The following is a 13,320-nucleotide window of genomic DNA, read 5'->3' on the forward strand; positions in this document are numbered from 1 at the left end:
GTCTTCTGGAGGCTGCGCTATTCAAGGCAGGAGCAAAGGGGCTTCTTTGATCGTTTGGCTTGTTTGGTGGGCGGCCAACTGGGAATTGGGTTTAAATCCTAACGTAGGACTGGGTCAACAGAGTGATTTTGCTACAGCTGCCAAGGTCCCGGCCTTGGGCTGGGAGTGGTGAGGGGTGTAACATGCACCTGTGATGACACTTGGACTCAGAACAGAAGTTGGGGAGACCAATCTGAGTCGAAGCACTGAGTCTGCACATATCACATGGAGACCCAGCCTCTGTGCGGATCTCCCCCTCTTTGACTGGCAAAGCCTAAGAAGGTTTCTCACAAGTTTGCAGGCTGGAAATGAGTACTTGGCTCAGATACTGGGGAGGCACGACTCTGCAGGAAGGGGACAGGTGTTGGACTTCCCTTGGGATCATTGCCCGGTGCCTGGCTGAGACCACGGCTATGCTGCCCTGGAGGCTCTAGGACCCACGTGGCTGCATTTTGTCACTGTGGGAGCAATTTGTACCTGGGAGTTACTGAAAAAAACTCATCCTAAAGCCATATGAAGTCTAGAAATGGGCAAAAATAACCTGGGTGGAGATGGCAATGCCTGTGCTCAGAACACAAGACCGGATAACAACGCTGGGACCACAGTTGGCAGTGGAGACGTTGCAGGGGTGGGGGAGTGTCATGTGTGACTCAGTCTGCTGAGGGCAGATTTTTGACAAATGAGGATTCAGTGGGAGGTAATAAATGTGTTTCCCAGCCCTAATCAGTGCCGCCCCCTCCTCTCCCCTGACCCTTAGTCATCCGCTTTGGACCAGGCATGATCCTCCAGTTTGCTTCCCGGAGGTGAAGGTAAGGAATCCTACACACCACCTAGGACCTAAAGCAATGGATATATCCTTGCATTAGGCGTGGTTCTGGTGATGAGAGACACCTCGGGGCAGACTGTATCCACGAGGAGAGGACTTGAGAAAACCCCATCTTTCTCCTCTAGCAAAAGTCTCAAACCCTGGAACAAAGGAATGGCAGACACCAGGAACCTTCCAAGGTAATTTTTCCCCAAGACAGCTCTCCAGGGTTGGTATGTGAACTCATGTGAGTTCAGATTTGTTACGTGTGAAAGCTGCTTGGGTATCTTGGTTAGGGATGGAACACACCTGCCTTTGTGTTACTGAAATTTAGGATGAAGAAACCACGGGACAGCTTTCCATTTGCGTGGTAGGGTTTCTGAGAACAAGTGACTAATTTTAAGAGCAGGCTAGTTTCACCAAGGTTTCTTTCCAAAGAGGAATTTTTTAATAGCTATTTCTAATTTTCATTCTCGGTGTTCATCATAAAGTTTGAAATCGACCTTCATTGCAGAAATTCTTATAAGGAGTTAACTCAGTGTGGTCAAGGAATGGAACATTCTGGTGGTTTGCTTTAAATAGCGAAACCGCATGGAGAATTAGATAAATTTGTCATTAGCGTGTCCCTGGAATAAGCAGTATCTACACCTATCCATCTATCTGCCTACCTACCTACCTATTCTGCAAATGGGCCTTTTACAGTTGCTAGAAAAACAGTTAATTTCAGATTGAATAATAGCGTGAATTTTAATTTCTTAACTGTGGATTTAAATGAGTTAAAAAGAAAACCCTTTAGCAATCAGCTATTATTTAATTAGGAAAACATTAAGGGGAGAACACCAAGTAATATTCAAAAGAGGAATTTGGTACCCCTCGTTTGCTTTTTTTGTAAATTACTGTTTTATTTCAAAATAATTATAGATTCACAGTAAGTTTAAACAGAAGTACGAAGAGGTCCCATGTACCTTTCACCCCATTTCCCCCAATGGTGATGTCTTAATAACTGAAACAAAACCAGGAAATTGACATGGGTACCCTTAATTTGCTGATGCTGAAGCACGTGACCCTGTTGAGAGAGATATCCTGCACTGGGTGGCCCTCTGCCCGGCCCTGGACACAAGTGACTAGAAACTTGGGGCAAGACAACTGCTTCTGCAAGGATGAAGACATGGCAGAAGGGGGAGGGGTCAAAGTGGATTTCCTGGGTGTCTTGTTGGGCGACTCGCTACATAAACAGTCTCTTCACACCCCGTGAAGCATCGTGGGTGAGGATTGGTTCTCACGTCATCTTCTCAAGTCAGTTTTGTGTTCCCTCTGGGTCCTTCCCGAGGGGAGATCAGCCTCAAAGCTAGACCAGCTCTAAGCCACTTACATAGGGGGTAGGATAGCTGAGAAGGTCAGATCTGTGCATACAGGTGGAAAGATCTAGTAAGCTTTCTGTTTGTCACAGAGGTTTTTCTGGAGACAGCACTGGGATTCAGACATGACAGTGGCCAAGAGAAATCTGGGTTTTTTTTTTTTAATTTTTGGCATTAGAATTCTTGTCAAGATGAGGGTTGGATATGAGTTCCCACTGGCAGAGGTAAGGCCTGAGAGGAAACGTGTCTCTCCATGGTTGGCCTCGCCTTCTCCAGGAACTATTTCCTGTGCCCTGTGGAGAGAGGGGAGCTGCAGTCAAGGAGTCTTCACGGGGTGCTTGGTGAAACCAAGGAGCAAAGGCAGGGTGCTTCATACAGCATGGAGGTGAGCATGGCCTTGCCTGTACAGTGCAAAGGTTTGCTGCCGGTGGCCTCAGAGGACCGGCCCTGCAGGAGTGCAGCCTGTAGACTGTGTGGACTCTGCTGTGTGGACACCAGCAAGGGGCCTGACGGGAGAGGTGCCTTTAGAGACCTCAAGCCCAGCCTCATGGGACCTGGAGACGAGGAGAACAGTCCCCGGTGTGCGGGTGAGGCAGGAAGTAAAGTCAGTGAATAATTTACACCCGGGCGGGAATCCTGCAGCATCTAGGATGACTCAGACTCACGAGATACTACTTGACTGTTTAAATAAATAATACACCTGGTCTGCTTCCATAAAGAGGGGACTATTGATCTGCCATTAGGAGGGCGTTCAGTTGGCATTTTTGTTGTTGCTCTTGTGATTCGGTTTTTTGGTTATTGTCATTGTCTGTTGTGATGCCTTTTAGCAGTGATGACGGTGTCTCAAACAAAAGGTCCACAATCCTTTATGAATGATGGCTTGCGTATTGGACACGTGACCAAGGTTAGGCACATGACTAGGGATAGAGACGTGGTCTGTGATGGGGGATTAGAGGAAAGAGAACGGTCTGAAGAGGATAAAAATCTGCTAGGACCTGACAATAACTCACTCTACTTTCCTCATTCACTCAAGACTTGTAGTGAGGCTGTAATCACTCCGAGCTGGTGGGGCCAGAGAGGTGAACAGTTCACCATCTTTGCCTTTGATGGGGCAACCTGAACACAAATAATTTCAATGCAATATTAAAAGCACTGGGAACAGAGTTGCATTTGAGAATAGATGTGTGGAAAAAAATTCTTTGCCTCAAGATCTGGGAAGGTTTCACCAATAAAGTGATAGTTGAACTACACTTTGAAGGCTAGGTGAGAGATTTCCTTAAAGAGAATTAATAAAAAAAAAGAGGAACACTTTGTGCTGGGTACCAACTCTCTCACTGATCCATCTTCCCAGTTGCATTCTTCCTCTTGAAGCAGGTAATTAAGATTTGGCTTTAAGGGGAAGGGTATAGCTCAGTGGTAGAGTGCATACTTAGCATACATAAGGTCCTAGGTTCAATCCCCCAATGCCTCCATTAAAAATAAATGAATAAAATTTTTTAAACAAAAGACTTGGCTTTAAGACTGAAAAGGTAGTGTCAGTCAATCAAGAATTTGTCCACATGTGCTTCTGACAGGTGTTTTGGGAAGACACTAGAAGCACTGACAAGGTTCTCATTCAGCAAGGTGATCATGTCTTTTGATTATAAAACAGCATGTGTTAGGCCCCAAAGTCAGAGGGAACAGAAATAAGCACCACAAGACTTTAGAGAAAGAATCCTGTGAGCTCCACTCTACAAGCTATGTTTATTTGTTCCTGTGTAAATATTTCACTTTTCTCCGTGTTTCCTCTCTTATCCATTGCCCTTCAGTTATGACATTTTGAAGAGCAAGATTTTTCTCCATATTTCTCTTTGCTTTAATTGGAAAAAGAGTACATTTTTTTCCTCAAAAGTACACTTCCTAAGTGTTGCTGGCTGATCTCTTGCTTCACCGTTTTAGATACCAATTTCCTCCAATTTACATCCCCACGGTGGTGAGGAAGATCCCCAGTCTATTGTCTTGGGCTCTCAATGAAGAGAGGCAAGGACAAAAAATCAAAATGAAAACCAAAAACAAAATCTCATCTCTTGAAAGAGACGTTATAAAAACAATCCCAAACCCTCATCAGCTGTATGAGCAAGTCATTTCAGGAGTGATCTTTAGTAATGAATCTTCTGTGGGCAAAGGAGAAAAGGAAGTTAGGTGTTAATTTACTAATAAGGATTAGAAATCGACACGGACAGATGGAAAGGTGACATAGGCATTTATACAATAAGGCAGGAAGCAGTCGTTTTCTTGGGGGATAGACTTAAACAAATACAGGATTGTCTGTAAGCAAACCCCATTCAGACTCATGCTTAAGTCCCCAGAGCAGAGGGAATGATGACATTCATGTTTGTCACCTTAGCTAGAAGACCAGGAAGTTCAGAAACATTACCCTATATACTCATTGTCTCTCTTGGACACCTGAGAAGGAGACTTTGCATGATTACAAGAAAACACATCTGGTGGGAATTATGCAGGGGTTATTTCATGCCTAACGGAGCATAAGAAAATTATTCTGCTTCTTTATTCTATTCATTCTCTTGAAAATTCCATTAGAATCAGTAAAAAAAAAAAAAGCCACAGCAACATGATTTCAGAGGGGAGGGCTGTGTCTGTCTGTGGAAAAGATCAAAAAAGAAATAAAATTAAGTGTTCAAGGAGTCTATGAAAGCTGTAACCATATATGTAAGGGCTGGAAACCAAATCGCTCTTATTTTCCTAGACTTTAGTTTTTTGAGGCATTTCAGATTTTCAGACTAATTGAATGAAAAGTACGCAGAGCTCTCACATGCCACCTCTGCCTCCATCCAACTTTCTGCTATTACAGATATCTTGCATTAGAGTGGGACTTTTGTTTCAACTGAGGAATCGATATTAATACATTATTAATTAAAGTCCATAGTTTACATTAGGGCTCACTCTTAATGTTGTATATTCCATGGATCTTGATGAAAGTACAATGATATGCATCCATCCCTACAGTGTCATACAGAATATTGTCACTGCCCCAAAACCCTGTGTGTCACCAGTTCATTCCTTCTTCCTCCTACCCTGGAAACCCTCCTATGAGCCCCTGGAAACCCTTCATCTTTACTCTCTCCCTAGACTTGCCTCCTCTAAAATGTCATAGAGTTAAAATCTTACAGTATGTAGCCTTTTCCAGTTGGCTTCTTTCACTTAGTAACATGCATGTAAGGTTCCTCCGTGTTTGTTTGTGGCTTGATAACTCATTTCTTTCTATTGCTGAATAATATTCCATTGTACATGATGTATGTACTACAATGTATTCACCCACTTACCTACTGAAAGTCATCTTGTTTGCTTCCAAGTTTTGGCAGCTATGAATACAGCTGCTGTAAACATCTGTGTGCATATTTTTGTGTGGATCTAAGTTTTCAACTCTTTTGGGTAAATACCAAGGAGCCTAGTTGCTGGATTATAAGTTAACAGTTTGTTTAATTTTGTAATGGCCAAACTGTCTTCCGATATGAAGTCTTTTAACAAACTGTAAAGAAATTTTTAACTTTAACAAAGTCCAACCTAATGTTTTTTTTCATGGATTCTGCTTTTGGTATTGTGTCTAAAGAAATCATCACCAACAAGTCTATACTTATAGCACAGGGAACTCTATTCAGTAACGGAAATGAATATGAAAACGATACATGTATGTTCATGTATGACTGAAGCACTGTGCTGTACATCAGAAACTGACACAACATTGCAAACCAACTATACTTCAATTAAATGAATGAATGAATGAATGAATTAAATAAAATAAAACTGAAAAATAAAATTAAAAGTCATCACAAACCCATAGTAACTGAGATTTTTCTCCTATATTATCATCTGTGAGTTCTGTGGGTTTGTATTTTCCTGAAGTCTGTGATGCACTTTGAGATGATTTTGGTGGAAGGTCTATGTCTAGACTCCTTTTCGCTTGTGGATGGCCAGTTGTTCCAGCACCATCTCTTAAAAAGCCGTCCCTTCTCCACTGAAGTTCCTGTGCTCCTTTATCGAAGATCAGTTGGCTGTGTTTGTGACTGTTTCTGGGCTCACTGTTCTGTTCCACTCATCTGTCTCTTCTTTGATGGACACACACTGTCTTGATTAATACAGCTTTATGGTAAGCCTTGAAATCTAGTGTGTCTGTCCTCCAACTTTGCTCATCTTCTTCAATATTCTGTAGGCTCTCTACATTATTTGCCATTCCATATGAACCTTAGAAAGAGTATCTCCATATCGACAAAATAATTTGCTGAGATTTTTATTGGGATTGCATTGAGTCTATAGATCAAGTTAGAAAAAACTGACACCGCGATGATGTCAGAAGTCAGATGATTGAATCTTCCCATCCATGTACGTGGGATATCCCTCAATTTATTTAATTCTTCTTTGATTTCTTTCTTCAGAGTTTTGTAGTTGTCCTCATATAGCTCTTACTCATAGTTTGTTAGATTTATATCTAAGTATTTCAGTTTTTGGTACTAATGTAAGTGGTGAAATTAAGGTAAGCATCTTTGATTTCAAATTCTAGTTATTCACATATAAAAGAGAAATTGACTGTATATTATAATCTTGTATCCTAACCATTTCTATCATCACTTATTAGTTCCAGAAAACTTTGTGTTGATTCTTTGAGTTTTTTTTTTACGTAGACGTCATGTCATCTGTAAACAATGACAGTTTAATTTGTCCTTCTCAATCTATGTACCTTTTATTTCCTTCTCTTGCCTTATTGCATTGGCAAGGCCTTCCAGTATGATGTGGGAAAGGTGTGGTGAGAGGGACATCCTTGCCCTGTTCCTGATATTAGTGGGGAAGCACTTGATTTTGCATCATTAATGTGTTAGCCATATGGTTTTCTTTTCTCTCTCTCTCTCTTTTTTTTTTTTTTGGTAGATTTTCTTTATCACTTTTAGGAAAGTCATCTCTATTCCTAGTTTCCTGAGAGTTTTTTGATAGGTAGGTGTTGGATTTTGTGAAATGCTTTTTCTGCATCTTATTGATATGATGAATATGATTTTTCTTTTGTGGCCTATTAATGTGATTGGTAACAGAAACTACTTTTCAAGTGGTGAGCTAGCATGGCATCCCTGCACTAAGTCCCAGTTGGTCATGGGGTGCAATTCTTCTTATAAATCATTGGACTTGCTTTGCTAATAGTTTGTTGAGGATTTGAAGTCTATGCTCACGAGAGATATTGGTCAGTAGTTTTTCTTTCTTTTAGTATCTTTGTCTAATCTTGACAGCAGGGTAATGTTGGGCTCACAGAAAGAGTCGAAGCTTTCCTCTGCTTCTATTTTCTGGAATAGATTATAGCGAACTGGTATAATTTCTTCCCTAAGTATCTTATAAAATTAATCAGTGAATCCATCTGCGCTTGGTGCTTTCTGTTCTGGAAAGTTGTTAATTATTGATTCAATTTCTTTCATAGATACAGGGCTATTCAGCTTATCTGTTTATCCTTGGTTGAGTGTTGGTAGGTTGTGCCTTTCAAGGAATTGGTCCATTTCATCTAGGTTATCACATTTGTAGCACAGAGTTGTTCATAATGTTTCTTTATTATCCTTTTCACGTCCATGGGATCGGTAGATTTGGTCCATCTTTCATTTCTGAAGTTAGTGATTTCTGTCTTCTCTCTTAGTTTCTTAGATGAAACCTGGCTAGAAGTTTTTAAATTTTACTCATCTTTTCAAGCAACCTGCTTTTGAGTTTGTTGATTTTCTCTACTGATCTCCCATTTTCCATCCAAGTCTTTCTAAGTGGTCCTTAATTCTGATCTTCAACCAAAGAGGTGAAAAGGCAGTTTATTTAATTTATAATAAAGCCAATGTCACTACTTACCCTAACCCCATAGAATGTACAGTCATTTTAAGACACAGTAATTGATAATCTGAGGAATGGGGCAGTTGTAACTGTCAGAAGCAGAAACTCATCCCCCAGTGAGCAGGGATTGCATTCACTCATCCTTGGTGATCCTCACCTCATGCTTGGCCTGTCCCTGGATGACAGCAAGGCTGAGGTCTTTCCTCTGAGATGGGACAGTGGAAACTTCAATGACCTCTGTGTCAGGCTTCCTCCTTTCCCCATGAATACAGGGAACACTTAGCATCCTGAATCTTCATGACTCACAGTGCAAGGTTGGGCCATCAGTCCTGGATGTGGTACTGCCTTGCCCAAGTGCCCAGACTCAACTTTTCCAGAATCACTTGGAAGGTTCCAGAATGGGGGGGCACATTATTCTACTGAGTGGCCAGCGGAGTCACTGTGAGAGCAGGTGTGCTATCGCTGGCAGGTATGTTGGGGGCGCTGGAGGAAGAGGTGAATCTCAAACAGAGCCAAGGCGTTCTCATTCCTGACCAAGTACTCTGTCCCAGATTTCTCCCTTAGATTGGAAAACAAAAGTCCCAGAGAGCATCTTTGGGAGAAGAATGTTCCCTGGAAGAGAAGACACTCTGGTAGAACATGAACAACTCCTGTAGGATGTGTGATCCAGGAAACAGGAACCATCAGGCACGGTGCTGTAAACAGCTTAGTAAATCGTGGCACTTCCCGTCCCGTCAGAACATATTTGACGATGGTGACATTGCCTGTGGAAGTAAGGATGGCTCTGTCTGAACCACATACTGGGATGGGACGAGCCGGCCCTTTCATAGGATTTGATGATACCACTGGACATGAGACCAGGGGGATTCCATTCATTACAGCAGCTGCAGCATCAGTGCAGTCCAGGCAGGAGGGATGGGACATGGGATGGATCCCAACACTTGCTGCTTCAGTAAACATTTGGCCAAGCGTATAACCTGCTCCAGGTGAAGGTTATAGTGCTTTTAAGGCAACAGAGCCTCTGTGCTTAAAATAATAGTTGCTACCCCAACTCATTTCGCTGGAACATTCCCAAAAGTCAGAAACCATTTCAATTCATCCTCCTTCTTTCTTTTTTTTGTCAGAGAAGGAAGTTCATGAATAAAGATTAAATTCTCTTTTCTCTCAGTCCCCTTAGGAGCTTACAAGAGATCAGACTCCAGTGAGTATGTGATTGTTTGAATGAGACGCTGTCTTCTTTCTCAAGGAGAAAAAGGGTTGTTTTTCCAACCATTACCCAAAATTAATCAGTGCTTTCATAGATTAAAATACTTTTCTGATACCAGATAATCTGTGCAAGTTTTTTCTTTAATTACATTTTTTTTCCTATTGGGAATCATAAATTGTTTTTCCTATTTTACAAAAGAAGAATTAAAGGTACTTTTTAGGTGGGGAAAAGGCATCCCACGTCAAAGACTGAGAAGAGGCTTAAGACGTGTTCGTAATCAGCACAGGTAAAAGGGTTCAAATGGGCGTCCCTTGGTTGTCAGCTCTTGCGTGGGGCTCCCTCGCCTCTAACATCTAATTATTACATGAATCGACTCTGAGCAAGATAGAAAAGGCTGGTTAGAAGCTGTGAGGTTTTGAATTGCTGACCATTTTCAACTGAAGTCTTTTCCTATTTATCTATTATATCAGAAGCTTTGGCCTCATTTAGGTTGCTGGGTTTGTTTTAATGATGGTGTAGTTCACACACATTTTAAAAAAGTTGAAGTGTAGTCAGATTACAATGTTGTGTTAATTTCTGGTATGTAGCATAGTGATTCAGTTATATATGTGTGTGTATATATCTATGTATTCCTTTCAATATTCCTTTTCATTATAGGCTATTATAAGATATTGAACATAGTTCCCTGTGCTATATAGTAGGACCTTGTTATTTATCTATTTTACATACAGTAGCATGTATCTGCAAATCCCAAACTTCCAGTTTATCCCTCCACCCTCCCCTTCCCCCTTTGGTAACCATAAGTTTGTTTTCTATGTCTATGAGTCTGTTTCTGTTTTATAAATAAGTTTATTTGTGTTATTTGTTTTAGATTCCACATATAAGTGATATCATTCAGTATTTTTCTCTCTCTTTCTGGCTTACTTCATTTAGAATGATGATCTCCAGGTCCATCCACATTGCTGCAAATGGCATTATTTTAATCTTTTTTATGGCTGAGTAGTATTCCATTGTTCATATACACCACAACTTCATTATCCAGTCATCTGTCTATGGTATATCTAGGCTGCTTCCATGTCTTGGCTATTGTAAAAAGTGCTGCTATGAACATGAGAGTGTGTTTTATCTTTTCAAATTAGAGTTTCCTCCAGATATGTGCCCAGGAATGGGATTGCTGGATCATCTGGTAACTCATAGTTTTTTAGAAAATCTCCTTTCTATTCTCCATAATGGCTGCACCAAATTACATTCTCACCAACAATATGGAAGGGTTCCCTTTTCTCCACACCCTCTTCAGCATTAATTTTTTGTGGGATTTTTTAAAAATCTTTTTTTCTTCCAGTTTTATTGAGATACAATTGACATACAACACTATGTAAGTTCATGGTGTACAGCATAATGACTTGACTTACATATATCATGAAATAATTATCATAATAAGCTTAGCGAACATTCAACATCTCATACAGATCCAATATTAAAGAAAAAGAAAAAATATTTTTCCTTGTAACGGCTCCTAGGGTTTATTCTCTTAACATCTCTCATACGTAACTTACACAGTGTTAATTATACATATCATGTTGTACTTTACATCCCTAGGACTGAATGACCTTGTAGCTGGAAGTTTGTACCTTTAAATACCTTGTTGTTTTTATGGGACTGTGAATCGCTGACTTTCTTTAAAATACATTCTCAAGTTAAACTTTCCCAACACGCTCTCACTTTCCTCCTTAAAGCCACGGGAAATAAGGCAAACCTCAGTTAGCCTGGCTGAATTACCCTGCAGGTCCAGGTTAGTGGATCTGAAGTAACGAAGCTTTAGGATGACTTGCAGAAGTCAGTGGACTAATAAATCTGTCTTAGTCCCAGTCACGGGGCAGTTGTATCCCACTTCTCCACGTCTCCAGCCACTCCTGTGACCACTCAGAGCTTTGAGAGAACACGAGGGCTGCCCCCGGAAAATCAGCCCACCCAGCCCACCCCCTTCTCACTGCTGGTCAGCAGCTCCTTGAGACTTACCTCCCGCTCATCACGTGAGCTCTGCCTAGACTCTGCCTCATAAATCTGACTTCTGAACCTTCTCTGCGTCCCGTCCTCTTTTCTTCCCTCTAGGCTTTGGTCATTCGGTAAAATGGGGGAAATCATATTTTCTCAAGGGGGCAAGGAGATAATGAAGGTGTGAAGTGGTCCGTGTGCGAGGGATTCCTTCTGTTCACCTCCTGTTTCTCTCATCTCAATCCCTGGAAAGCCACCTTTTCCATCCCCTCCACCTGCTCTGTAGACAGTGATGTGTGGGGAAAGCTGTGGCTCCAGGAGAAAAAAGGCATTGATTTGTAGCTTTTCCAATTTCCTGGTATAAGTAAGTATAAGAGGGGGGAAAAAACCCGACTCCATATTAAATCTGTTTCTTTTACTTGAACCTTTGTCTTTTATTGCTCTTGCTGCAAGTTCATCACTAAAGGGATGTTGCCTAGAAGCTTAAATTATACATAATGGCCCACCTGTGGGAACTCTGCCTCCCAGGTAATGAGTGTTAAACTAAAATGCCTCTGTTTAGCTCACAGGAAACATCCTGACCAGGCCCACCTGTGAGTGACTGCGGGAAGAAGGAAGTTAACTCATCCCCTCTGGGGTCTGGCTGGAAACAGGAAATGTTTGACTTACCTCCCTCCCCTTTGAGTATAAAGGAAGCCTGAGTTCTAACTTAGGCAAGATGGTTCTTTGGGACACTAGTCCACCATCTTCTTGGGCTGCTGGCTTTCCAAAGTGGCCAAAGCTACAAATCAGAGCTTTTCTTTTCCCCCAGGAGAACAGTCCACCACACCCCCACCCCAGGGCTGAGGTCTCTCATCCAGTGTGGCTGTCAGACAGCAAGCTTTATTTAACCTCTAAGAAAAACTGACTGACAGCAACTACAATACAAAGATGAGTCCAGCCATTTGCAGCAACATGAATGGGCCTAGAGATGCTCATACTAAGTGAAGTAAGTCAGACAGAGAAAGACAAGTATCATATGATGCCACTTATATGTGGAATCTAAAATATATATACACATATGTGTATATATATATAAATTTTATTTACAAACCAGAAATACAGGTTCTCTGACACAGAAAAACAACAACAACTGGGGAGGGAGGAAGGTTGGATTAGGAGTTTGGGATTAACAGGTACACGTTACTATATATAAAATGGATAAACAGCAAGGACCTACTGTACAGCACAGGGAACTGTATTAAATTTCTTGTAATGAGCCTTAATGGATTGTGGGATGCCTTCAGATTCTAGAGATACAGATGGCGGGGAGGTACAGCTCAGTGGTAGAGCACGTGCTTAGCATGCATGAGGTCCTGGGTTCAATCCCCAGCACCTCCATTAAATAAATAATAAATAAATAAATAAATAAATAAATAAATAAATAAATAAATAAATAAATAAACCTAATTACCCCGTCCCCCAATTTTTTAAACCAGGAAAAAAATGGAGGTAGATAAAAGATTTATTACAAGAATTGGCTCACACGTTTATAGAGATCAAGACGTCCTGCCATTTGCCGTTGGAAAGCTGGAGACGCAGAAAGCTGGTGGTGTAATTCAGTCCAAGTCCAAAGACCAGTGGTATCAGTCCCAGTCTAACTCCAAAGGCCCAGGAGCCAGGAGCGCTGATGTCTGAGGGCAGGAGGAGACAGACATCTCGGCTCAGGGAGAGAGACGGAGCATTCACCCTTCTTGTGCTGTGGGAGCCTCCGTGGCCCGGATGAGGGCCGCCCACAGTGGTGAGGGAGGCGTCTTTACTTAGTCTCCCCGTTCAGACGCTAATCTCTTCCAGAGATGCTCACGGACACGCCCAGCAATCGCGTTTCACCAGCTGTCTTGTCATCCTTAGCTCGGTCCTGCTGACACATTAAACTCGTCCTCACTCGGGTGGTGTGAGCCCTCCTTAGACTCTGCCAAAGGACAGATGCCTGCATCCACCTTCTGTGCAGTGGCCAGTGGCTTGGGGACGAGTTTATGTATTTTCAAACATCAGCTAAGTAATAAAGGTGCAAACAGCGCCCAGTA

Source organism: Vicugna pacos, chromosome 11 (genome assembly GCF_048564905.1).
Source record: "Vicugna pacos chromosome 11, VicPac4, whole genome shotgun sequence".
In the NCBI taxonomy this organism is placed as follows: domain Eukaryota; kingdom Metazoa; phylum Chordata; class Mammalia; order Artiodactyla; family Camelidae; genus Vicugna; species Vicugna pacos.